Below are 27,617 nucleotides of genomic sequence, written 5' to 3'. Positions count from 1 at the left end.
ATCTGGTTACAGTGCCGCAGCTGTCTGGCACAGGGAACGTTGCGGGGGACTGTAAGGATGTAGACTGTTCAGGCGGGAGCACTGGAGGGGTGGAGTTTGGGGAAGCTGGGGTTTCTATGGCCAAGATCCTCCCTGAATTTAAACTACTTTATGATGTCAGTGACTGTTGCTAGGCCACGGCTACAACAGACAGACCAGAAAGGGAGCCCTGAGCCCTGTAGACATGTTAGCACATATGGCTGCCTCCCCTCAAGACCTGCGAGTAGAAACCAAGGGAGAATCACTGAAGCCGAGGTTGGCCGCCAGAATGAACCCTTGCTGTGAACACCGACTGCCCTGAACCCCGGAGACTCCATGGAGTGAACATGGCCTTGGACATTTCGATTCATGGACCCACGATGGGTGGCTCTCCTGGCACCTTGGGGTCAGCCCTGGCAGCTGGCCTCCTGTGTGTTCCTGGAACAGCAGCAGGGTGGCCGCCAAAGGTCACAGTAGTATTCCCTGGATGGCCAGAAGTTAGGAGCATCTTTCCGGGCAGTTTTGTTTTATCACTCGGGCAGTGCATGCACCGCCAGCAGCACTGTATATATAAGCCTCCGTAACCCCACGGGGAAGAAGTAAAAGTATGGCATACTAGACCTGGAAGGGGCGCCCTTTCAGGCAGAGACCTATCACAGGACCACTCCCTTTCGTGAATAGTGGACAAGTTTTGCATGCACTGGTGGCATCAAAACATGTCTCTTACGGCCCCTAAAAGCTGTGTGGATCGGGAACTTCCTCCGGCTTGAGAATTACTGGAGCTTTTGTTGTGAGGAACCTCCTCTGGCTTGAGGAGTATCATAACTTTTGTCATCTGTATCATCATCAAGCTGTGTCTTTTCTTTTATTATCTCTAAGTTGTTGTTATGCTCTGTTGCTGTTGTGGAATCTGGTTACCGTGCTCCAGCTTTGTCGCACAGGGACCGTGGCGGAGGATTGCAAGTGTGTAGACTGTAAGGCGAGAAGGTTTGCAGTTTGGGGAAGTTGGGCTTCCTATGTCCAGGATTTTCAGTGAGCTTAAACCACTTAACGATGTAACCGTCTGTTGCTAGGCTATGGCTACAACAGACAGACCCGACCCGCAGCCCCGAAGCCCGTAGACGTGTTAGCACATATAGCTGTCCCCCCTCTACAACTGCAAGTGGAAAGCCACGAAGAATCACCAAAGCCGAGGTCCTGCCCGCAGAATAACATCCTGCTACGAGCGCTAACTGCTCTGAATCCCGGAGACTCCATGGAGTGGACGTGGCTTTGGAACTTTTGCACGTGGCCCAACGATGACTGGCTCACCTGGCACCTTTGGGAGAACCCTGGAAGCTCTGCCTGCTGTGGAATCCTTCAATAACAGCAGGGTGGTCGCCAACCTTCACAGTTGTATGTCCTGAATGGCCAGAAGGTAGGATCATCTTACCGGCGAGTTTTGTTTTACCACTAGGGCCCGTGCATGCACCTCCAGTAGCACTAAATAAGGACCCTTCAGTAACCCCAATGTGAAGAAGTTAAGTTGTGGCATACTAGACCGGGAAGGGACCCCCTTCCTGCCACAGTCCTATCACAGGACCGCACTCTTGCATGAGTCCTACCCGATGGACAAGATTTGCATATGCTGGTGGCATTAAAACATGTCTCTTATCGCCCCTAGAAGCTTTGTGTATTGGGAACTTCCTGTGGCTTGAGAAGTACTGTGACTTTTGTTTTTAGGAACCTCCTCTGGCTTGAGCATTATGATCATTTTGGTTATCTGTATCATAATCTTGCTGTATCTTATCTTTTATCATCTCTAAGTTGTTGTTACGCTCTGTTGCTATTGTGGAATCTGGTTGCAGTGCCCCAGCCTTCTCCCACAGGGACCGTGGCGGAAGAACGAAAGCGTTTTGCGTGCAAGGTGACAATGCTGGGCGGGTGAGGTTTGGGGAAGTTGGGGTTCCTGTGTGAAGTGTCGCTGAACTTCAGCCACTTTATGATGTAACTGCCTGTTGCTAGGCTGTGGCTACAACAGACAGACCCGAACCAGAGCCTTGAGCCCCACAGACATGTCAACACGTATGTCCGCCTCCCCTATACAACTGCAAGTAAAAACCAAGGGAGAATCAATGAAGCCGAGTTTCAGTCACCAGAGTAACATCGTGCTGCCAGCACCAACCTTACTGGACCTCCGTGACTCCATGGATCGGACGTGGACGTGGACCTTTGGATACATGGCCGCATGATGACTGGCTCTGCTGGCACCTTGAGGACAAGACCTTGAGCCTGGCCTCCTGTGTATTCTTGGAATGACGTCAGGGTGGCCGCCCAACGTCACACTAGTACCTCCTGAAGGGCCAGAACGTAGGAGCGTCTTACCGGGGAGTTTCATTTTATCATTATGGCCAGTGCATGCGCCTCCAGTAGCACTAAATATGGACCCTTCAGTAACTGCATGGGGAAGAAGTAAAAGTATGGTATTCTAGACCTGGAAGGGGCCCCCTACGTGCTACAGTCGTATCTCAGGTCCACTCCCTTTCATCCGTCCTACCTGGTGGGCAAGATTTACCTATGTTGGTGGCATTCAAACATGTCTCTTAGAGCCCTTAAAGTCTTTGTGGTTTGGGAGTTTCCTCTGGCTTGAGGTTTATTGTGACTTTTGTTATTAGGAACCTACTCTGGCATGAGGATTATTGTAATGTTTGTTACCTGTATCAAAATCTTGCTGTATCTTAATATGTATTATCTCTAAGCTGTTGTTTTCCTCTTTTGGTGTTGTGGAATCTGGTTACAGTGCCGCAGCTGTCTGGCACAGGGAACGTTGCGGGGGACTGTAAGGATGTAGACTGTTCAGGCGGGAGCACTGGAGGGGTGGAGTTTGGGGAAGCTGGGGTTTCTATGGCCAAGATCCTCCCTGAATTTAAACTACTTTATGATGTCAGTGACTGTTGCTAGGCCACGGCTACAACAGACAGACCAGAAAGGGAGCCCTGAGCCCTGTAGACATGTTAGCACATATGGCTGCCTCCCCTCAAGACCTGCGAGTAGAAACCAAGGGAGAATCACTGAAGCCGAGGTTGGCCGCCAGAATGAACCCTTGCTGTGAACACCGACTGCCCTGAACCCCGGAGACTCCATGGAGTGAACATGGCCTTGGACATTTCGATTCATGGACCCACGATGGGTGGCTCTCCTGGCACCTTGGGGTCAGCCCTGGCAGCTGGCCTCCTGTGTGTTCCTGGAACAGCAGCAGGGTGGCCGCCAAAGGTCACAGTAGTATTCCCTGGATGGCCAGAAGTTAGGAGCATCTTTCCGGGCAGTTTTGTTTTATCACTCGGGCAGTGCATGCACCGCCAGCAGCACTGTATATATAAACCTCCGTAACCCCACGGGGAAGAAGTAAAAGTATGGCATACTAGACCTGGAAGGGGCGCCCTTTCAGGCAGAGACCTATCACAGGACCACTCCCTTTCGTGAATAGTGGACAAGTTTTGCATGCACTGGTGGCATCAAAACATGTCTCTTACGGCCCCTAAAAGCTGTGTGGATCGGGAACTTCCTCCGGCTTGAGAATTACTGGAGCTTTTGTTGTGAGGAACCTCCTCTGGCTTGAGGAGTATCATAACTTTTGTCATCTGTATCATCATCAAGCTGTGTCTTTTCTTTTATTATCTCTAAGTTGTTGTTATGCTCTGTTGCTGTTGTGGAATCTGGTTACCGTGCTCCAGCTTTGTCGCACAGGGACCGTGGCGGAGGATTGCAAGTGTGTAGACTGTAAGGCGAGAAGGTTTGCAGTTTGGGGAAGTTGGGCTTCCTATGTCCAGGATTTTCAGTGAGCTTAAACCACTTAACAATGTAACCGTCTGTTGCTAGGCTATGGCTACAACAGACAGACCCGACCCGCAGCCCCGAAGCCCGTAGACGTGTTAGCACATATAGCTGTCCCCCCTCTACAACTGCAAGTGGAAAGCCACGAAGAATCACCAAAGCCGAGGTCCTGCCCGCAGAATAACATCCTGCTACGAGCGCTAACTGCTCTGAACCCCGGAGACTCCATGGAGTGGACGTGGCTTTGGAACTTTTGCACGTGGCCCAACGATGACTGGCTCACCTGGCACCTTTGGGAGAACCCTGGAAGCTCTGCCTGCTGTGGATTCCTTCAATAACAGCAGGGTGGTCGCCAACCTTCACAGTTGTATGTCCTGAATGGCCAGAAGGTAGGATCATCTTACCGGCGAGTTTTGTTTTACCACTAGGGCCCGTGCATGCACCTCCAGTAGCACTAAATAAGGACCCTTCAGTAACCCCAATGTGAAGAAGTTAAGTTGTGGCATACTAGACCGGGAAGGGACCCCCTTCCTGCCACAGTCCTATCACAGGACCGCACTCTTGCATGAGTCCTACCCGATGGACAAGATTTGCATATGCTGGTGGCATTAAAACATGTCTCTTATCGCCCCTAGAAGCTTTGTGTATTGGGAACTTCCTGTGGCTTGAGAAGTACTGTGACTTTTGTTTTTAGGAACCTCCTCTGGCTTGAGCATTATGATCATTTTGGTTATCTGTATCATAATCTTGCTGTATCTTATCTTTTATCATCTCTAAGTTGTTGTTACGCTCTGTTGCTATTGTGGAATCTGGTTGCAGTGCCCCAGCCTTCTCCCACAGGGACCGTGGCGGAAGAACGAAAGCGTTTTGCGTGCAAGGTGACAATGCTGGGCGGGTGAGGTTTGGGGAAGTTGGGGTTCCTGTGTGAAGTGTCGCTGAACTTCAGCCACTTTATGATGTAACTGCCTGTTGCTAGGCTGTGGCTACAACAGACAGACCCGAACCAGAGCCTTGAGCCCCACAGACATGTCAACACGTATGTCCGCCTCCCCTATACAACTGCAAGTAAAAACCAAGGGAGAATCAATGAAGCCGAGTTTCAGTCACCAGAGTAACATCGTGCTGCCAGCACCAACCTTACTGGACCTCCGTGACTCCATGGATCGGACGTGGACGTGGACCTTTGGATACATGGCCGCATGATGACTGGCTCTGCTGGCACCTTGAGGACAAGACCTTGAGCCTGGCCTCCTGTGTATTCTTGGAATGACGTCAGGGTGGCCGCCCAACGTCACACTAGTACCTCCTGAAGGGCCAGAACGTAGGAGCATCTTACCGGGGAGTTTCATTGTATCATTATGGCCAGTGCATGCGCCTCCAGTAGCACTAAATATGGACCCTTCAGTAACTGCATGGGGAAGAAGTAAAAGTATGGTATTCTAGACCTGGAAGGGGCCCCCTACGTGCTACAGTCGTATCTCAGGTCCACTCCCTTTCATCCGTCCTACCTGGTGGGCAAGATTTACCTATGTTGGTGGCATTCAAACATGTCTCTTAGAGCCCTTAAAGTCTTTGTGGTTTGGGAGTTTCCTCTGGCTTGAGGTTTATTGTGACTTTTGTTATTAGGAACCTACTCTGGCATGAGGATTATTGTAATGTTTGTTACCTGTATCAAAATCTTGCTGTATCTTAATATGTATTATCTCTAAGCTGTTGTTTTCCTCTTTTGGTGTTGTGGAATCTGGTTACAGTGCCGCAGCTGTCTGGCACAGGGAACGTTGCGGGGGACTGTAAGGATGTAGACTGTTCAGGCGGGAGCACTGGAGGGGTGGAGTTTGGGGAAGCTGGGGTTTCTATGGCCAAGATCCTCCCTGAATTTAAACTACTTTATGATGTCAGTGACTGTTGCTAGGCCACGGCTACAACAGACAGACCAGAAAGGGAGCCCTGAGCCCTGTAGACATGTTAGCACATATGGCTGCCTCCCCTCAAGACCTGCGAGTAGAAACCAAGGGAGAATCACTGAAGCCGAGGTTGGCCGCCAGAATGAACCCTTGCTGTGAACACCGACTGCCCTGAACCCCGGAGACTCCATGGAGTGAACATGGCCTTGGACATTTCGATTCATGGACCCACGATGGGTGGCTCTCCTGGCACCTTGGGGTCAGCCCTGGCAGCTGGCCTCCTGTGTGTTCCTGGAACAGCAGCAGGGTGGCCGCCAAAGGTCACAGTAGTATTCCCTGGATGGCCAGAAGTTAGGAGCATCTTTCCGGGCAGTTTTGTTTTATCACTCGGGCAGTGCATGCACCGCCAGCAGCACTGTATATATAAGCCTCCGTAACCCCACGGGGAAGAAGTAAAAGTATGGCATACTAGACCTGGAAGGGGCGCCCTTTCAGGCAGAGACCTATCACAGGACCACTCCCTTTCGTGAATAGTGGACAAGTTTTGCATGCACTGGTGGCATCAAAACATGTCTCTTACGGCCCCTAAAAGCTGTGTGGATCGGGAACTTCCTCCGGCTTGAGAATTACTGGAGCTTTTGTTGTGAGGAACCTCCTCTGGCTTGAGGAGTATCATAACTTTTGTCATCTGTATCATCATCAAGCTGTGTCTTTTCTTTTATTATCTCTAAGTTGTTGTTATGCTCTGTTGCTGTTGTGGAATCTGGTTACCGTGCTCCAGCTTTGTCGCACAGGGACCGTGGCGGAGGATTGCAAGTGTGTAGACTGTAAGGCGAGAAGGTTTGCAGTTTGGGGAAGTTGGGCTTCCTATGTCCAGGATTTTCAGTGAGCTTAAACCACTTAACGATGTAACCGTCTGTTGCTAGGCTATGGCTACAACAGACAGACCCGACCCGCAGCCCCGAAGCCCGTAGACGTGTTAGCACATATAGCTGTCCCCCCTCTACAACTGCAAGTGGAAAGCCACGAAGAATCACCAAAGCCGAGGTCCTGCCCGCAGAATAACATCCTGCTACGAGCGCTAACTGCTCTGAATCCCGGAGACTCCATGGAGTGGACGTGGCTTTGGAACTTTTGCACGTGGCCCAACGATGACTGGCTCACCTGGCACCTTTGGGAGAACCCTGGAAGCTCTGCCTGCTGTGGAATCCTTCAATAACAGCAGGGTGGTCGCCAACCTTCACAGTTGTATGTCCTGAATGGCCAGAAGGTAGGATCATCTTACCGGCGAGTTTTGTTTTACCACTAGGGCCCGTGCATGCACCTCCAGTAGCACTAAATAAGGACCCTTCAGTAACCCCAATGTGAAGAAGTTAAGTTGTGGCATACTAGACCGGGAAGGGACCCCCTTCCTGCCACAGTCCTATCACAGGACCGCACTCTTGCATGAGTCCTACCCGATGGACAAGATTTGCATATGCTGGTGGCATTAAAACATGTCTCTTATCGCCCCTAGAAGCTTTGTGTATTGGGAACTTCCTGTGGCTTGAGAAGTACTGTGACTTTTGTTTTTAGGAACCTCCTCTGGCTTGAGCATTATGATCATTTTGGTTATCTGTATCATAATCTTGCTGTATCTTATCTTTTATCATCTCTAAGTTGTTGTTACGCTCTGTTGCTATTGTGGAATCTGGTTGCAGTGCCCCAGCCTTCTCCCACAGGGACCGTGGCGGAAGAACGAAAGCGTTTTGCGTGCAAGGTGACAATGCTGGGCGGGTGAGGTTTGGGGAAGTTGGGGTTCCTGTGTGAAGTGTCGCTGAACTTCAGCCACTTTATGATGTAACTGCCTGTTGCTAGGCTGTGGCTACAACAGACAGACCCGAACCAGAGCCTTGAGCCCCACAGACATGTCAACACGTATGTCCGCCTCCCCTATACAACTGCAAGTAAAAACCAAGGGAGAATCAATGAAGCCGAGTTTCAGTCACCAGAGTAACATCGTGCTGCCAGCACCAACCTTACTGGACCTCCGTGACTCCATGGATCGGACGTGGACGTGGACCTTTGGATACATGGCCGCATGATGACTGGCTCTGCTGGCACCTTGAGGACAAGACCTTGAGCCTGGCCTCCTGTGTATTCTTGGAATGACGTCAGGGTGGCCGCCCAACGTCACACTAGTACCTCCTGAAGGGCCAGAACGTAGGAGCATCTTACCGGGGAGTTTCATTGTATCATTATGGCCAGTGCATGCGCCTCCAGTAGCACTAAATATGGACCCTTCAGTAACTGCATGGGGAAGAAGTAAAAGTATGGTATTCTAGACCTGGAAGGGGCCCCCTACGTGCTACAGTCGTATCTCAGGTCCACTCCCTTTCATCCGTCCTACCTGGTGGGCAAGATTTACCTATGTTGGTGGCATTCAAACATGTCTCTTAGAGCCCTTAAAGTCTTTGTGGTTTGGGAGTTTCCTCTGGCTTGAGGTTTATTGTGACTTTTGTTATTAGGAACCTACTCTGGCATGAGGATTATTGTAATGTTTGTTACCTGTATCAAAATCTTGCTGTATCTTAATATGTATTATCTCTAAGCTGTTGTTTTCCTCTTTTGGTGTTGTGGAATCTGGTTACAGTGCCGCAGCTGTCTGGCACAGGGAACGTTGCGGGGGACTGTAAGGATGTAGACTGTTCAGGCGGGAGCACTGGAGGGGTGGAGTTTGGGGAAGCTGGGGTTTCTATGGCCAAGATCCTCCCTGAATTTAAACTACTTTATGATGTCAGTGACTGTTGCTAGGCCACGGCTACAACAGAAAGACCAGAAAGGGAGCCCTGAGCCCTGTAGACATGTTAGCACATATGGCTGCCTCCCCTCAAGACCTGCGAGTAGAAACCAAGGGAGAATCACTGAAGCCGAGGTTGGCCGCCAGAATGAACCCTTGCTGTGAACACCGACTGCCCTGAACCCCGGAGACTCCATGGAGTGAACATGGCCTTGGACATTTCGATTCATGGACCCACGATGGGTGGCTCTCCTGGCACCTTGGGGTCAGCCCTGGCAGCTGGCCTCCTGTGTGTTCCTGGAACAGCAGCAGGGTGGCCGCCAAAGGTCACAGTAGTATTCCCTGGATGGCCAGAAGTTAGGAGCATCTTTCCGGGCAGTTTTGTTTTATCACTCGGGCAGTGCATGCACCGCCAGCAGCACTGTATATATAAACCTCCGTAACCCCACGGGGAAGAAGTAAAAGTATGGCATACTAGACCTGGAAGGGGCGCCCTTTCAGGCAGAGACCTATCACAGGACCACTCCCTTTCGTGAATAGTGGACAAGTTTTGCATGCACTGGTGGCATCAAAACATGTCTCTTACGGCCCCTAAAAGCTGTGTGGATCGGGAACTTCCTCCGGCTTGAGAATTACTGGAGCTTTTGTTGTGAGGAACCTCCTCTGGCTTGAGGAGTATCATAACTTTTGTCATCTGTATCATCATCAAGCTGTGTCTTTTCTTTTATTATCTCTAAGTTGTTGTTATGCTCTGTTGCTGTTGTGGAATCTGGTTACCGTGCTCCAGCTTTGTCGCACAGGGACCGTGGCGGAGGATTGCAAGTGTGTAGACTGTAAGGCGAGAAGGTTTGCAGTTTGGGGAAGTTGGGCTTCCTATGTCCAGGATTTTCAGTGAGCTTAAACCACTTAACGATGTAACCGTCTGTTGCTAGGCTATGGCTACAACAGACAGACCCGACCCGCAGCCCCGAAGCCCGTAGACGTGTTAGCACATATAGCTGTCCCCCCTCTACAACTGCAAGTGGAAAGCCACGAAGAATCACCAAAGCCGAGGTCCTGCCCGCAGAATAACATCCTGCTACGAGCGCTAACTGCTCTGAACCCCGGAGACTCCATGGAGTGGACGTGGCTTTGGAACTTTTGCACGTGGCCCAACGATGACTGGCTCACCTGGCACCTTTGGGAGAACCCTGGAAGCTCTGCCTGCTGTGGATTCCTTCAATAACAGCAGGGTGGTCGCCAACCTTCACAGTTGTATGTCCTGAATGGCCAGAAGGTAGGATCATCTTACCGGCGAGTTTTGTTTTACCACTAGGGCCCGTGCATGCACCTCCAGTAGCACTAAATAAGGACCCTTCAGTAACCCCAATGGGAAGAAGTTAAGTTGTGGCATACTAGACCGGGAAGGGACCCCCTTCCTGCCACAGTCCTATCACAGGACCGCACTCTTGCATGAGTCCTACCCGATGGACAAGATTTGCATATGCTGGTGGCATTAAAACATGTCTCTTATCGCCCCTAGAAGCTTTGTGTATTGGGAACTTCCTGTGGCTTGAGAAGTACTGTGACTTTTGTTTTTAGGAACCTCCTCTGGCTTGAGCATTATGATCATTTCGGTTATCTGTATCATAATCTTGCTGTATCTTATCTTTTATCATCTCTAAGTTGTTGTTACGCTCTGTTGCTATTGTGGAATCTGGTTGCAGTGCCCCAGCCTTCTCCCACAGGGACCGTGGCGGAAGAACGAAAGCGTTTTGCGTGCAAGGTGACAATGCTGGGCGGGTGAGGTTTGGGGAAGTTGGGGTTCCTGTGTGAAGTGTCGCTGAACTTCAGCCACTTTATGATGTAACTGCCTGTTGCTAGGCTGTGGCTACAACAGACAGACCCGAACCAGAGCCTTGAGCCCCACAGACATGTCAACACGTATGTCCGCCTCCCCTATACAACTGCAAGTAAAAACCAAGGGAGAATCAATGAAGCCGAGTTTCAGTCACCAGAGTAACATCGTGCTGCCAGCACCAACCTTACTGGACCTCCGTGACTCCATGGATCGGACGTGGACGTGGACCTTTGGATACATGGCCGCATGATGACTGGCTCTGCTGGCACCTTGAGGACAAGACCTTGAGCCTGGCCTCCTGTGTATTCTTGGAATGACGTCAGGGTGGCCGCCCAACGTCACACTAGTACCTCCTGAAGGGCCAGAACGTAGGAGCATCTTACCGGGGAGTTTCATTGTATCATTATGGCCAGTGCATGCGCCTCCAGTAGCACTAAATATGGACCCTTCAGTAACTGCATGGGGAAGAAGTAAAAGTATGGTATTCTAGACCTGGAAGGGGCCCCCTACGTGCTACAGTCGTATCTCAGGTCCACTCCCTTTCATCCGTCCTACCTGGTGGGCAAGATTTACCTATGTTGGTGGCATTCAAACATGTCTCTTAGAGCCCTTAAAGTCTTTGTGGTTTGGGAGTTTCCTCTGGCTTGAGGTTTATTGTGACTTTTGTTATTAGGAACCTACTCTGGCATGAGGATTATTGTAATGTTTGTTACCTGTATCAAAATCTTGCTGTATCTTAATATGTATTATCTCTAAGCTGTTGTTTTCCTCTTTTGGTGTTGTGGAATCTGGTTACAGTGCCGCAGCTGTCTGGCACAGGGAACGTTGCGGGGGACTGTAAGGATGTAGACTGTTCAGGCGGGAGCACTGGAGGGGTGGAGTTTGGGGAAGCTGGGGTTTCTATGGCCAAGATCCTCCCTGAATTTAAACTACTTTATGATGTCAGTGACTGTTGCTAGGCCACGGCTACAACAGACAGACCAGAAAGGGAGCCCTGAGCCCTGTAGACATGTTAGCACATATGGCTGCCTCCCCTCAAGACCTGCGAGTAGAAACCAAGGGAGAATCACTGAAGCCGAGGTTGGCCGCCAGAATGAACCCTTGCTGTGAACACCGACTGCCCTGAACCCCGGAGACTCCATGGAGTGAACATGGCCTTGGACATTTCGATTCATGGACCCACGATGGGTGGCTCTCCTGGCACCTTGGGGTCAGCCCTGGCAGCTGGCCTCCTGTGTGTTCCTGGAACAGCAGCAGGGTGGCCGCCAAAGGTCACAGTAGTATTCCCTGGATGGCCAGAAGTTAGGAGCATCTTTCCGGGCAGTTTTGTTTTATCACTCGGGCAGTGCATGCACCGCCAGCAGCACTGTATATATAAACCTCCGTAACCCCACGGGGAAGAAGTAAAAGTATGGCATACTAGACCTGGAAGGGGCGCCCTTTCAGGCAGAGACCTATCACAGGACCACTCCCTTTCGTGAATAGTGGACAAGTTTTGCATGCACTGGTGGCATCAAAACATGTCTCTTACGGCCCCTAAAAGCTGTGTGGATCGGGAACTTCCTCCGGCTTGAGAATTACTGGAGCTTTTGTTGTGAGGAACCTCCTCTGGCTTGAGGAGTATCATAACTTTTGTCATCTGTATCATCATCAAGCTGTGTCTTTTCTTTTATTATCTCTAAGTTGTTGTTATGCTCTGTTGCTGTTGTGGAATCTGGTTACCGTGCTCCAGCTTTGTCGCACAGGGACCGTGGCGGAGGATTGCAAGTGTGTAGACTGTAAGGCGAGAAGGTTTGCAGTTTGGGGAAGTTGGGCTTCCTATGTCCAGGATTTTCAGTGAGCTTAAACCACTTAACGATGTAACCGTCTGTTGCTAGGCTATGGCTACAACAGACAGACCCGACCCGCAGCCCCGAAGCCCGTAGACGTGTTAGCACATATAGCTGTCCCCCCTCTACAACTGCAAGTGGAAAGCCACGAAGAATCACCAAAGCCGAGGTCCTGCCCGCAGAATAACATCCTGCTACGAGCGCTAACTGCTCTGAACCCCGGAGACTCCATGGAGTGGACGTGGCTTTGGAACTTTTGCACGTGGCCCAACGATGACTGGCTCACCTGGCACCTTTGGGAGAACCCTGGAAGCTCTGCCTGCTGTGGATTCCTTCAATAACAGCAGGGTGGTCGCCAACCTTCACAGTTGTATGTCCTGAATGGCCAGAAGGTAGGATCATCTTACCGGCGAGTTTTGTTTTACCACTAGGGCCCGTGCATGCACCTCCAGTAGCACTAAATAAGGACCCTTCAGTAACCCCAATGGGAAGAAGTTAAGTTGTGGCATACTAGACCGGGAAGGGACCCCCTTCCTGCCACAGTCCTATCACAGGACCGCACTCTTGCATGAGTCCTACCCGATGGACAAGATTTGCATATGCTGGTGGCATTAAAACATGTCTCTTATCGCCCCTAGAAGCTTTGTGTATTGGGAACTTCCTGTGGCTTGAGAAGTACTGTGACTTTTGTTTTTAGGAACCTCCTCTGGCTTGAGCATTATGATCATTTCGGTTATCTGTATCATAATCTTGCTGTATCTTATCTTTTATCATCTCTAAGTTGTTGTTACGCTCTGTTGCTATTGTGGAATCTGGTTGCAGTGCCCCAGCCTTCTCCCACAGGGACCGTGGCGGAAGAACGAAAGCGTTTTGCGTGCAAGGTGACAATGCTGGGCGGGTGAGGTTTGGGGAAGTTGGGGTTCCTGTGTGAAGTGTCGCTGAACTTCAGCCACTTTATGATGTAACTGCCTGTTGCTAGGCTGTGGCTACAACAGACAGACCCGAACCAGAGCCTTGAGCCCCACAGACATGTCAACACGTATGTCCGCCTCCCCTATACAACTGCAAGTAAAAACCAAGGGAGAATCAATGAAGCCGAGTTTCAGTCACCAGAGTAACATCGTGCTGCCAGCACCAACCTTACTGGACCTCCGTGACTCCATGGATCGGACGTGGACGTGGACCTTTGGATACATGGCCGCATGATGACTGGCTCTGCTGGCACCTTGAGGACAAGACCTTGAGCCTGGCCTCCTGTGTATTCTTGGAATGACGTCAGGGTGGCCGCCCAACGTCACACTAGTACCTCCTGAAGGGCCAGAACGTAGGAGCATCTTACCGGGGAGTTTCATTGTATCATTATGGCCAGTGCATGCGCCTCCAGTAGCACTAAATATGGACCCTTCAGTAACTGCATGGGGAAGAAGTAAAAGTATGGTATTCTAGACCTGGAAGGGGCCCCCTACGTGCTACAGTCGTATCTCAGGTCCACTCCCTTTCATCCGTCCTACCTGGTGGGCAAGATTTACCTATGTTGGTGGCATTCAAACATGTCTCTTAGAGCCCTTAAAGTCTTTGTGGTTTGGGAGTTTCCTCTGGCTTGAGGTTTATTGTGACTTTTGTTATTAGGAACCTACTCTGGCATGAGGATTATTGTAATGTTTGTTACCTGTATCAAAATCTTGCTGTATCTTAATATGTATTATCTCTAAGCTGTTGTTTTCCTCTTTTGGTGTTGTGGAATCTGGTTACAGTGCCGCAGCTGTCTGGCACAGGGAACGTTGCGGGGGACTGTAAGGATGTAGACTGTTCAGGCGGGAGCACTGGAGGGGTGGAGTTTGGGGAAGCTGGGGTTTCTATGGCCAAGATCCTCCCTGAATTTAAACTACTTTATGATGTCAGTGACTGTTGCTAGGCCACGGCTACAACAGACAGACCAGAAAGGGAGCCCTGAGCCCTGTAGACATGTTAGCACATATGGCTGCCTCCCCTCAAGACCTGCGAGTAGAAACCAAGGGAGAATCACTGAAGCCGAGGTTGGCCGCCAGAATGAACCCTTGCTGTGAACACCGACTGCCCTGAACCCCGGAGACTCCATGGAGTGAACATGGCCTTGGACATTTCGATTCATGGACCCACGATGGGTGGCTCTCCTGGCACCTTGGGGTCAGCCCTGGCAGCTGGCCTCCTGTGTGTTCCTGGAACAGCAGCAGGGTGGCCGCCAAAGGTCACAGTAGTATTCCCTGGATGGCCAGAAGTTAGGAGCATCTTTCCGGGCAGTTTTGTTTTATCACTCGGGCAGTGCATGCACCGCCAGCAGCACTGTATATATAAACCTCCGTAACCCCACGGGGAAGAAGTAAAAGTATGGCATACTAGACCTGGAAGGGGCGCCCTTTCAGGCAGAGACCTATCACAGGACCACTCCCTTTCGTGAATAGTGGACAAGTTTTGCATGCACTGGTGGCATCAAAACATGTCTCTTACGGCCCCTAAAAGCTGTGTGGATCGGGAACTTCCTCCGGCTTGAGAATTACTGGAGCTTTTGTTGTGAGGAACCTCCTCTGGCTTGAGGAGTATCATAACTTTTGTCATCTGTATCATCATCAAGCTGTGTCTTTTCTTTTATTATCTCTAAGTTGTTGTTATGCTCTGTTGCTGTTGTGGAATCTGGTTACCGTGCTCCAGCTTTGTCGCACAGGGACCGTGGCGGAGGATTGCAAGTGTGTAGACTGTAAGGCGAGAAGGTTTGCAGTTTGGGGAAGTTGGGCTTCCTATGTCCAGGATTTTCAGTGAGCTTAAACCACTTAACGATGTAACCGTCTGTTGCTAGGCTATGGCTACAACAGACAGACCCGACCCGCAGCCCCGAAGCCCGTAGACATGTTAGCACATATAGCTGTCCCCCCTCTACAACTGCAAGTGGAAAGCCACGAAGAATCACCAAAGCCGAGGTCCTGCCCGCAGAATAACATCCTGCTACGAGCGCTAACTGCTCTGAACCCCGGAGACTCCATGGAGTGGACGTGGCTTTGGAACTTTTGCACGTGGCCCAACGATGACTGGCTCACCTGGCACCTTTGGGAGAACCCTGGAAGCTCTGCCTGCTGTGGATTCCTTCAATAACAGCAGGGTGGTCGCCAACCTTCACAGTTGTATGTCCTGAATGGCCAGAAGGTAGGATCATCTTACCGGCGAGTTTTGTTTTACCACTAGGGCCCGTGCATGCACCTCCAGTAGCACTAAATAAGGACCCTTCAGTAACCCCAATGGGAAGAAGTTAAGTTGTGGCATACTAGACCGGGAAGGGACCCCCTTCCTGCCACAGTCCTATCACAGGACCGCACTCTTGCATGAGTCCTACCCGATGGACAAGATTTGCATATGCTGGTGGCATTAAAACATGTCTCTTATCGCCCCTAGAAGCTTTGTGTATTGGGAACTTCCTGTGGCTTGAGAAGTACTGTGACTTTTGTTTTTAGGAACCTCCTCTGGCTTGAGCATTATGATCATTTCGGTTATCTGTATCATAATCTTGCTGTATCTTATCTTTTATCATCTCTAAGTTGTTGTTACGCTCTGTTGCTATTGTGGAATCTGGTTGCAGTGCCCCAGCCTTCTCCCACAGGGACCGTGGCGGAAGAACGAAAGCGTTTTGCGTGCAAGGTGACAATGCTGGGCGGGTGAGGTTTGGGGAAGTTGGGGTTCCTGTGTGAAGTGTCGCTGAACTTCAGCCACTTTATGATGTAACTGCCTGTTGCTAGGCTGTGGCTACAACAGACAGACCCGAACCAGAGCCTTGAGCCCCACAGACATGTCAACACGTATGTCCGCCTCCCCTATACAACTGCAAGTAAAAACCAAGGGAGAATCAATGAAGCCGAGTTTCAGTCACCAGAGTAACATCGTGCTGCCAGCACCAACCTTACTGGACCTCCGTGACTCCATGGATCGGACGTGGACGTGGACCTTTGGATACATGGCCGCATGATGACTGGCTCTGCTGGCACCTTGAGGACAAGACCTTGAGCCTGGCCTCCTGTGTATTCTTGGAATGACGTCAGGGTGGCCGCCCAACGTCACACTAGTACCTCCTGAAGGGCCAGAACGTAGGAGCATCTTACCGGGGAGTTTCATTGTATCATTATGGCCAGTGCATGCGCCTCCAGTAGCACTAAATATGGACCCTTCAGTAACTGCATGGGGAAGAAGTAAAAGTATGGTATTCTAGACCTGGAAGGGGCCCCCTACGTGCTACAGTCGTATCTCAGGTCCACTCCCTTTCATCCGTCCTACCTGGTGGGCAAGATTTACCTATGTTGGTGGCATTCAAACATGTCTCTTAGAGCCCTTAAAGTCTTTGTGGTTTGGGAGTTTCCTCTGGCTTGAGGTTTATTGTGACTTTTGTTATTAGGAACCTACTCTGGCATGAGGATTATTGTAATGTTTGTTACCTGTATCAAAATCTTGCTGTATCTTAATATGTATTATCTCTAAGCTGTTGTTTTCCTCTTTTGGTGTTGTGGAATCTGGTTACAGTGCCGCAGCTGTCTGGCACAGGGAACGTTGCGGGGGACTGTAAGGATGTAGACTGTTCAGGCGGGAGCACTGGAGGGGTGGAGTTTGGGGAAGCTGGGGTTTCTATGGCCAAGATCCTCCCTGAATTTAAACTACTTTATGATGTCAGTGACTGTTGCTAGGCCACGGCTACAACAGACAGACCAGAAAGGGAGCCCTGAGCCCTGTAGACATGTTAGCACATATGGCTGCCTCCCCTCAAGACCTGCGAGTAGAAACCAAGGGAGAATCACTGAAGCCGAGGTTGGCCGCCAGAATGAACCCTTGCTGTGAACACCGACTGCCCTGAACCCCGGAGACTCCATGGAGTGAACATGGCCTTGGACATTTCGATTCATGGACCCACGATGGGTGGCTCTCCTGGCACCTTGGGGTCAGCCCTGGCAGCTGGCCTCCTGTGTGTTCCTGGAACAGCAGCAGGGTGGCCGCCAAAGGTCACAGTAGTATTCCCTGGATGGCCAGAAGTTAGGAGCATCTTTCCGGGCAGTTTTGTTTTATCACTCGGGCAGTGCATGCACCGCCAGCAGCACTGTATATATAAACCTCCGTAACCCCACGGGGAAGAAGTAAAAGTATGGCATACTAGACCTGGAAGGGGCGCCCTTTCAGGCAGAGACCTATCACAGGACCACTCCCTTTCGTGAATAGTGGACAAGTTTTGCATGCACTGGTGGCATCAAAACATGTCTCTTACGGCCCCTAAAAGCTGTGTGGATCGGGAACTTCCTCCGGCTTGAGAATTACTGGAGCTTTTGTTGTGAGGAACCTCCTCTGGCTTGAGGAGTATCATAACTTTTGTCATCTGTATCATCATCAAGCTGTGTCTTTTCTTTTATTATCTCTAAGTTGTTGTTATGCTCTGTTGCTGTTGTGGAATCTGGTTACCGTGCTCCAGCTTTGTCGCACAGGGACCGTGGCGGAGGATTGCAAGTGTGTAGACTGTAAGGCGAGAAGGTTTGCAGTTTGGGGAAGTTGGGCTTCCTATGTCCAGGATTTTCAGTGAGCTTAAACCACTTAACGATGTAACCGTCTGTTGCTAGGCTATGGCTACAACAGACAGACCCGACCCGCAGCCCCGAAGCCCGTAGACGTGTTAGCACATATAGCTGTCCCCCCTCTACAACTGCAAGTGGAAAGCCACGAAGAATCACCAAAGCCGAGGTCCTGCCCGCAGAATAACATCCTGCTACGAGCGCTAACTGCTCTGAACCCCGGAGACTCCATGGAGTGGACGTGGCTTTGGAACTTTTGCACGTGGCCCAACGATGACTGGCTCACCTGGCACCTTTGGGAGAACCCTGGAAGCTCTGCCTGCTGTGGATTCCTTCAATAACAGCAGGGTGGTCGCCAACCTTCACAGTTGTATGTCCTGAATGGCCAGAAGGTAGGATCATCTTACCGGCGAGTTTTGTTTTACCACTAGGGCCCGTGCATGCACCTCCAGTAGCACTAAATAAGGACCCTTCAGTAACCCCAATGGGAAGAAGTTAAGTTGTGGCATACTAGACCGGGAAGGGACCCCCTTCCTGCCACAGTCCTATCACAGGACCGCACTCTTGCATGAGTCCTACCCGATGGACAAGATTTGCATATGCTGGTGGCATTAAAACATGTCTCTTATCGCCCCTAGAAGCTTTGTGTATTGGGAACTTCCTGTGGCTTGAGAAGTACTGTGACTTTTGTTTTTAGGAACCTCCTCTGGCTTGAGCATTATGATCATTTCGGTTATCTGTATCATAATCTTGCTGTATCTTATCTTTTATCATCTCTAAGTTGTTGTTACGCTCTGTTGCTATTGTGGAATCTGGTTGCAGTGCCCCAGCCTTCTCCCACAGGGACCGTGGCGGAAGAACGAAAGCGTTTTGCGTGCAAGGTGACAATGCTGGGCGGGTGAGGTTTGGGGAAGTTGGGGTTCCTGTGTGAAGTGTCGCTGAACTTCAGCCACTTTATGATGTAACTGCCTGTTGCTAGGCTGTGGCTACAACAGACAGACCCGAACCAGAGCCTTGAGCCCCACAGACATGTCAACACGTATGTCCGCCTCCCCTATACAACTGCAAGTAAAAACCAAGGGAGAATCAATGAAGCCGAGTTTCAGTCACCAGAGTAACATCGTGCTGCCAGCACCAACCTTACTGGACCTCCGTGACTCCATGGATCGGACGTGGACGTGGACCTTTGGATACATGGCCGCATGATGACTGGCTCTGCTGGCACCTTGAGGACAAGACCTTGAGCCTGGCCTCCTGTGTATTCTTGGAATGACGTCAGGGTGGCCGCCCAACGTCACACTAGTACCTCCTGAAGGGCCAGAACGTAGGAGCATCTTACCGGGGAGTTTCATTGTATCATTATGGCCAGTGCATGCGCCTCCAGTAGCACTAAATATGGACCCTTCAGTAACTGCATGGGGAAGAAGTAAAAGTATGGTATTCTAGACCTGGAAGGGGCCCCCTACGTGCTACAGTCGTATCTCAGGTCCACTCCCTTTCATCCGTCCTACCTGGTGGGCAAGATTTACCTATGTTGGTGGCATTCAAACATGTCTCTTAGAGCCCTTAAAGTCTTTGTGGTTTGGGAGTTTCCTCTGGCTTGAGGTTTATTGTGACTTTTGTTATTAGGAACCTACTCTGGCATGAGGATTATTGTAATGTTTGTTACCTGTATCAAAATCTTGCTGTATCTTAATATGTATTATCTCTAAGCTGTTGTTTTCCTCTTTTGGTGTTGTGGAATCTGGTTACAGTGCCGCAGCTGTCTGGCACAGGGAACGTTGCGGGGGACTGTAAGGATGTAGACTGTTCAGGCGGGAGCACTGGAGGGGTGGAGTTTGGGGAAGCTGGGGTTTCTATGGCCAAGATCCTCCCTGAATTTAAACTACTTTATGATGTCAGTGACTGTTGCTAGGCCACGGCTACAACAGACAGACCAGAAAGGGAGCCCTGAGCCCTGTAGACATGTTAGCACATATGGCTGCCTCCCCTCAAGACCTGCGAGTAGAAACCAAGGGAGAATCACTGAAGCCGAGGTTGGCCGCCAGAATGAACCCTTGCTGTGAACACCGACTGCCCTGAACCCCGGAGACTCCATGGAGTGAACATGGCCTTGGACATTTCGATTCATGGACCCACGATGGGTGGCTCTCCTGGCACCTTGGGGTCAGCCCTGGCAGCTGGCCTCCTGTGTGTTCCTGGAACAGCAGCAGGGTGGCCGCCAAAGGTCACAGTAGTATTCCCTGGATGGCCAGAAGTTAGGAGCATCTTTCCGGGCAGTTTTGTTTTATCACTCGGGCAGTGCATGCACCGCCAGCAGCACTGTATATATAAACCTCCGTAACCCCACGGGGAAGAAGTAAAAGTATGGCATACTAGACCTGGAAGGGGCGCCCTTTCAGGCAGAGACCTATCACAGGACCACTCCCTTTCGTGAATAGTGGACAAGTTTTGCATGCACTGGTGGCATCAAAACATGTCTCTTACGGCCCCTAAAAGCTGTGTGGATCGGGAACTTCCTCCGGCTTGAGAATTACTGGAGCTTTTGTTGTGAGGAACCTCCTCTGGCTTGAGGAGTATCATAACTTTTGTCATCTGTATCATCATCAAGCTGTGTCTTTTCTTTTATTATCTCTAAGTTGTTGTTATGCTCTGTTGCTGTTGTGGAATCTGGTTACCGTGCTCCAGCTTTGTCGCACAGGGACCGTGGCGGAGGATTGCAAGTGTGTAGACTGTAAGGCGAGAAGGTTTGCAGTTTGGGGAAGTTGGGCTTCCTATGTCCAGGATTTTCAGTGAGCTTAAACCACCTAACGATGTAACCGTCTGTTGCTAGGCTATGGCTACAACAGACAGACCCGACCCGCAGCCCCGAAGCCCGTAGACGTGTTAGCACATATAGCTGTCCCCCCTCTACAACTGCAAGTGGAAAGCCACGGAGAATCACCAAAGCCGAGGTCCTGCCCGCAGAATAACATCCTGCTACGAGCGCTAACTGCTCTGAACCCCGGAGACTCCATGGAGTGGACGTGGCTTTGGAACTTTTGCACGTGGCCCAACGATGACTGGCTCACCTGGCACCTTTGGGAGAACCCTGGAAGCTCTGCCTGCTGTGGATTCCTTCAATAACAGCAGGGTGGTCGCCAACCTTCACAGTTGTATGTCCTGAATGGCCAGAAGGTAGGATCATCTTACCGGCGAGTTTTGTTTTACCACTAGGGCCCGTGCATGCACCTCCAGTAGCACTAAATAAGGACCCTTCAGTAACCCCAATGGGAAGAAGTTAAGTTGTGGCATACTAGACCGGGAAGGGACCCCCTTCCTGCCACAGTCCTATCACAGGACCGCACTCTTGCATGAGTCCTACCCGATGGACAAGATTTGCATATGCTGGTGGCATTAAAACATGTCTCTTATCGCCCCTAGAAGCTTTGTGTATTGGGAACTTCCTGTGGCTTGAGAAGTACTGTGACTTTTGTTTTTAGGAACCTCCTCTGGCTTGAGCATTATGATCATTTCGGTTATCTGTATCATAATCTTGCTGTATCTTATCTTTTATCATCTCTAAGTTGTTGTTATGCTCTGTTGCTATTGTGGAATCTGGTTGCAGTGCCCCAGCCTTCTCCCACAGGGACCGTGGCGGAAGAACGAAAGCGTTTTGCGTGCAAGGTGACAATGCTGGGCGGGTGAGGTTTGGGGAAGTTGGGGTTCCTGTGTGAAGTGTCGCTGAACTTCAGCCACTTTATGATGTAACTGCCTGTTGCTAGGCTGTGGCTACAACAGACAGACCCGAACCAGAGCCTTGAGCCCCACAGACATGTCAACACGTATGTCCGCCTCCCCTATACAACTGCAAGTAAAAACCAAGGGAGAATCAATGAAGCCGAGTTTCAGTCACCAGAGTAACATCGTGCTGCCAGCACCAACCTTACTGGACCTCCGTGACTCCATGGATCGGACGTGGACGTGGACCTTTGGATACATGGCCGCATGATGACTGGCTCTGCTGGCACCTTGAGGACAAGACCTTGAGCCTGGCCTCCTGTGTATTCTTGGAATGACGTCAGGGTGGCCGCCCAACGTCACACTAGTACCTCCTGAAGGGCCAGAACGTAGGAGCATCTTACCGGGGAGTTTCATTGTATCATTATGGCCAGTGCATGCGCCTCCAGTAGCACTAAATATGGACCCTTCAGTAACTGCATGGGGAAGAAGTAAAAGTATGGTATTCTAGACCTGGAAGGGGCCCCCTACGTGCTACAGTCGTATCTCAGGTCCACTCCCTTTCATCCGTCCTACCTGGTGGGCAAGATTTACCTATGTTGGTGGCATTCAAACATGTCTCTTAGAGCCCTTAAAGTCTTTGTGGTTTGGGAGTTTCCTCTGGCTTGAGGTTTATTGTGACTTTTGTTATTAGGAACCTACTCTGGCATGAGGATTATTGTAATGTTTGTTACCTGTATCAAAATCTTGCTGTATCTTAATATGTATTATCTCTAAGCTGTTGTTTTCCTCTTTTGGTGTTGTGGAATCTGGTTACAGTGCCGCAGCTGTCTGGCACAGGGAACGTTGCGGGGGACTGTAAGGATGTAGACTGTTCAGGCGGGAGCACTGGAGGGGTGGAGTTTGGGGAAGCTGGGGTTTCTATGGCCAAGATCCTCCCTGAATTTAAACTACTTTATGATGTCAGTGACTGTTGCTAGGCCACGGCTACAACAGACAGACCAGAAAGGGAGCCCTGAGCCCTGTAGACATGTTAGCACATATGGCTGCCTCCCCTCAAGACCTGCGAGTAGAAACCAAGGGAGAATCACTGAAGCCGAGGTTGGCCGCCAGAATGAACCCTTGCTGTGAACACCGACTGCCCTGAACCCCGGAGACTCCATGGAGTGAACATGGCCTTGGACATTTCGATTCATGGACCCACGATGGGTGGCTCTCCTGGCACCTTGGGGTCAGCCCTGGCAGCTGGCCTCCTGTGTGTTCCTGGAACAGCAGCAGGGTGGCCGCCAAAGGTCACAGTAGTATTCCCTGGATGGCCAGAAGTTAGGAGCATCTTTCCGGGCAGTTTTGTTTTATCACTCGGGCAGTGCATGCACCGCCAGCAGCACTGTATATATAAACCTCCGTAACCCCACGGGGAAGAAGTAAAAGTATGGCATACTAGACCTGGAAGGGGCGCCCTTTCAGGCAGAGACCTATCACAGGACCACTCCCTTTCGTGAATAGTGGACAAGTTTTGCATGCACTGGTGGCATCAAAACATGTCTCTTACGGCCCCTAAAAGCTGTGTGGATCGGGAACTTCCTCCGGCTTGAGAATTACTGGAGCTTTTGTTGTGAGGAACCTCCTCTGGCTTGAGGAGTATCATAACTTTTGTCATCTGTATCATCATCAAGCTGTGTCTTTTCTTTTATTATCTCTAAGTTGTTGTTATGCTCTGTTGCTGTTGTGGAATCTGGTTACCGTGCTCCAGCTTTGTCGCACAGGGACCGTGGCGGAGGATTGCAAGTGTGTAGACTGTAAGGCGAGAAGGTTTGCAGTTTGGGGAAGTTGGGCTTCCTATGTCCAGGATTTTCAGTGAGCTTAAACCACTTAACGATGTAACCGTCTGTTGCTAGGCTATGGCTACAACAGACAGACCCGACCCGCAGCCCCGAAGCCCGTAGACGTGTTAGCACATATAGCTGTCCCCCCTCTACAACTGCAAGTGGAAAGCCACGAAGAATCACCAAAGCCGAGGTCCTGCCCGCAGAATAACATCCTGCTACGAGCGCTAACTGCTCTGAACCCCGGAGACTCCATGGAGTGGACGTGGCTTTGGAACTTTTGCACGTGGCCCAACGATGACTGGCTCACCTGGCACCTTTGGGAGAACCCTGGAAGCTCTGCCTGCTGTGGATTCCTTCAATAACAGCAGGGTGGTCGCCAACCTTCACAGTTGTATGTCCTGAATGGCCAGAAGGTAGGATCATCTTACCGGCGAGTTTTGTTTTACCACTAGGGCCCGTGCATGCACCTCCAGTAGCACTAAATAAGGACCCTTCAGTAACCCCAATGGGAAGAAGTTAAGTTGTGGCATACTAGACCGGGAAGGGACCCCCTTCCTGCCACAGTCCTATCACAGGACCGCACTCTTGCATGAGTCCTACCCGATGGACAAGATTTGCATATGCTGGTGGCATTAAAACATGTCTCTTATCGCCCCTAGAAGCTTTGTGTATTGGGAACTTCCTGTGGCTTGAGAAGTACTGTGACTTTTGTTTTTAGGAACCTCCTCTGGCTTGAGCATTATGATCATTTTGGTTATCTGTATCATAATCTTGCTGTATCTTATCTTTTATCATCTCTAAGTTGTTGTTACGCTCTGTTGCTATTGTGGAATCTGGTTGCAGTGCCCCAGCCTTCTCCCACAGGGACCGTGGCGGAAGAACGAAAGCGTTTTGCGTGCAAGGTGACAATGCTGGGCGGGTGAGGTTTGGGGAAGTTGGGGTTCCTGTGTGAAGTGTCGCTGAACTTCAGCCACTTTATGATGTAACTGCCTGTTGCTAGGCTGTGGCTACAACAGACAGACCCGAACCAGAGCCTTGAGCCCCACAGACATGTCAACACGTATGTCCGCCTCCCCTATACAACTGCAAGTAAAAACCAAGGGAGAATCAATGAAGCCGAGTTTCAGTCACCAGAGTAACATCGTGCTGCCAGCACCAACCTTACTGGACCTCCGTGACTCCATGGATCGGACGTGGACGTGGACCTTTGGATACATGGCCGCATGATGACTGGCTCTGCTGGCACCTTGAGGACAAGACCTTGAGCCTGGCCTCCTGTGTATTCTTGGAATGACGTCAGGGTGGCCGCCCAACGTCACACTAGTACCTCCTGAAGGGCCAGAACGTAGGAGCATCTTACCGGGGAGTTTCATTGTATCATTATGGCCAGTGCATGCGCCTCCAGTAGCACTAAATATGGACCCTTCAGTAACTGCATGGGGAAGAAGTAAAAGTATGGTATTCTAGACCTGGAAGGGGCCCCCTACGTGCTACAGTCGTATCTCAGGTCCACTCCCTTTCATCCGTCCTACCTGGTGGGCAAGATTTACCTATGTTGGTGGCATTCAAACATGTCTCTTAGAGCCCTTAAAGTCTTTGTGGTTTGGGAGTTTCCTCTGGCTTGAGGTTTATTGTGACTTTTGTTATTAGGAACCTACTCTGGCATGAGGATTATTGTAATGTTTGTTACCTGTATCAAAATCTTGCTGTATCTTAATATGTATTATCTCTAAGCTGTTGTTTTCCTCTTTTGGTGTTGTGGAATCTGGTTACAGTGCCGCAGCTGTCTGGCACAGGGAACGTTGCGGGGGACTGTAAGGATGTAGACTGTTCAGGCGGGAGCACTGGAGGGGTGGAGTTTGGGGAAGCTGGGGTTTCTATGGCCAAGATCCTCCCTGAATTTAAACTACTTTATGATGTCAGTGACTGTTGCTAGGCCACGGCTACAACAGGCAGACCAGAAAGGGAGCCCTGAGCCCTGTAGACATGTTAGCACATATGGCTGCCTCCCCTCAAGACCTGCGAGTAGAAACCAAGGGAGAATCACTGAAGCCGAGGTTGGCCGCCAGAATGAACCCTTGCTGTGAACACCGACTGCCCTGAACCCCGGAGACTCCATGGAGTGAACATGGCCTTGGACATTTCGATTCATGGACCCACGATGGGTGGCTCTCCTGGCACCTTGGGGTCAGCCCTGGCAGCTGGCCTCCTGTGTGTTCCTGGAACAGCAGCAGGGTGGCCGCCAAAGGTCACAGTAGTATTCCCTGGATGGCCAAAAGTTAGGAGCATCTTTCCGGGCAGTTTTGTTTTATCACTCGGGCAGTGCATGCACCGCCAGCAGCACTGTATATATAAACCTCCGTAACCCCACGGGGAAGAAGTAAAAGTATGGCATACTAGACCTGGAAGGGGCGCCCTTTCAGGCAGAGACCTATCACAGGACCACTCCCTTTCGTGAATAGTGGACAAGTTTTGCATGCACTGGTGGCATCAAAACATGTCTCTTACGGCCCCTAAAAGCTGTGTGGATCGGGAACTTCCTCCGGCTTGAGAATTACTGGAGCTTTTGTTGTGAGGAACCTCCTCTGGCTTGAGGAGTATCATAACTTTTGTCATCTGTATCATCATCAAGCTGTGTCTTTTCTTTTATTATCTCTAAGTTGTTGTTATGCTCTGTTGCTGTTGTGGAATCTGGTTACCGTGCTCCAGCTTTGTCGCACAGGGACCGTGGCGGAGGATTGCAAGTGTGTAGACTGTAAGGCGAGAAGGTTTGCAGTTTGGGGAAGTTGGGCTTCCTATGTCCAGGATTTTCAGTGAGCTTAAACCACCTAACGATGTAACCGTCTGTTGCTAGGCTATGGCTACAACAGACAGACCCGACCCGCAGCCCCGAAGCCCGTAGACGTGTTAGCACATATAGCTGTCCCCCCTCTACAACTGCAAGTGGAAAGCCACGGAGAATCACCAAAGCCGAGGTCCTGCCCGCAGAATAACATCCTGCTACGAGCGCTAACTGCTCTGAACCCCGGAGACTCCATGGAGTGGACGTGGCTTTGGAACTTTTGCACGTGGCCCAACGATGACTGGCTCACCTGGCACCTTTGGGAGAACCCTGGAAGCTCTGCCTGCTGTGGATTCCTTCAATAACAGCAGGGTGGTCGCCAACCTTCACAGTTGTATGTCCTGAATGGCCAGAAGGTAGGATCATCTTACCGGCGAGTTTTGTTTTACCACTAGGGCCCGTGCATGCACCTCCAGTAGCACTAAATAAGGACCCTTCAGTAACCCCAATGGGAAGAAGTTAAGTTGTGGCATACTAGACCGGGAAGGGACCCCCTTCCTGCCACAGTCCTATCACAGGACCGCACTCTTGCATGAGTCCTACCCGATGGACAAGATTTGCATATGCTGGTGGCATTAAAACATGTCTCTTATCGCCCCTAGAAGCTTTGTGTATTGGGAACTTCCTGTGGCTTGAGAAGTACTGTGACTTTTGTTTTTAGGAACCTCCTCTGGCTTGAGCATTATGATCATTTCGGTTATCTGTATCATAATCTTGCTGTATCTTATCTTTTATCATCTCTAAGTTGTTGTTACGCTCTGTTGCTATTGTGGAATCTGGTTGCAGTGCCCCAGCCTTCTCCCACAGGGACCGTGGCGGAAGAACGAAAGCGTTTTGCGTGCAAGGTGACAATGCTGGGCGGGTGAGGTTTGGGGAAGTTGGGGTTCCTGTGTGAAGTGTCGCTGAACTTCAGCCACTTTATGATGTAACTGCCTGTTGCTAGGCTGTGGCTACAACAGACAGACCCGAACCAGAGCCTTGAGCCCCACAGACATGTCAACACGTATGTCCGCCTCCCCTATACAACTGCAAGTAAAAACCAAGGGAGAATCAATGAAGCCGAGTTTCAGTCACCAGAGTAACATCGTGCTGCCAGCACCAACCTTACTGGACCTCCGTGACTCCATGGATCGGACGTGGACGTGGACCTTTGGATACATGGCCGCATGATGACTGGCTCTGCTGGCACCTTGAGGACAAGACCTTGAGCCTGGCCTCCTGTGTATTCTTGGAATGACGTCAGGGTGGCCGCCCAACGTCACACTAGTACCTCCTGAAGGGCCAGAACGTAGGAGCATCTTACCGGGGAGTTTCATTGTATCATTATGGCCAGTGCATGCGCCTCCAGTAGCACTAAATATGGACCCTTCAGTAACTGCATGGGGAAGAAGTAAAAGTATGGTATTCTAGACCTGGAAGGGGCCCCCTACGTGCTACAGTCGTATCTCAGGTCCACTCCCTTTCATCCGTCCT

Source organism: Manis pentadactyla, chromosome 2 (genome assembly GCF_030020395.1).
Source record: "Manis pentadactyla isolate mManPen7 chromosome 2, mManPen7.hap1, whole genome shotgun sequence".
Taxonomy (NCBI): Eukaryota; Metazoa; Chordata; class Mammalia; order Pholidota; family Manidae; genus Manis; species Manis pentadactyla.
This window is presented reverse-complemented; position numbering follows the sequence as displayed.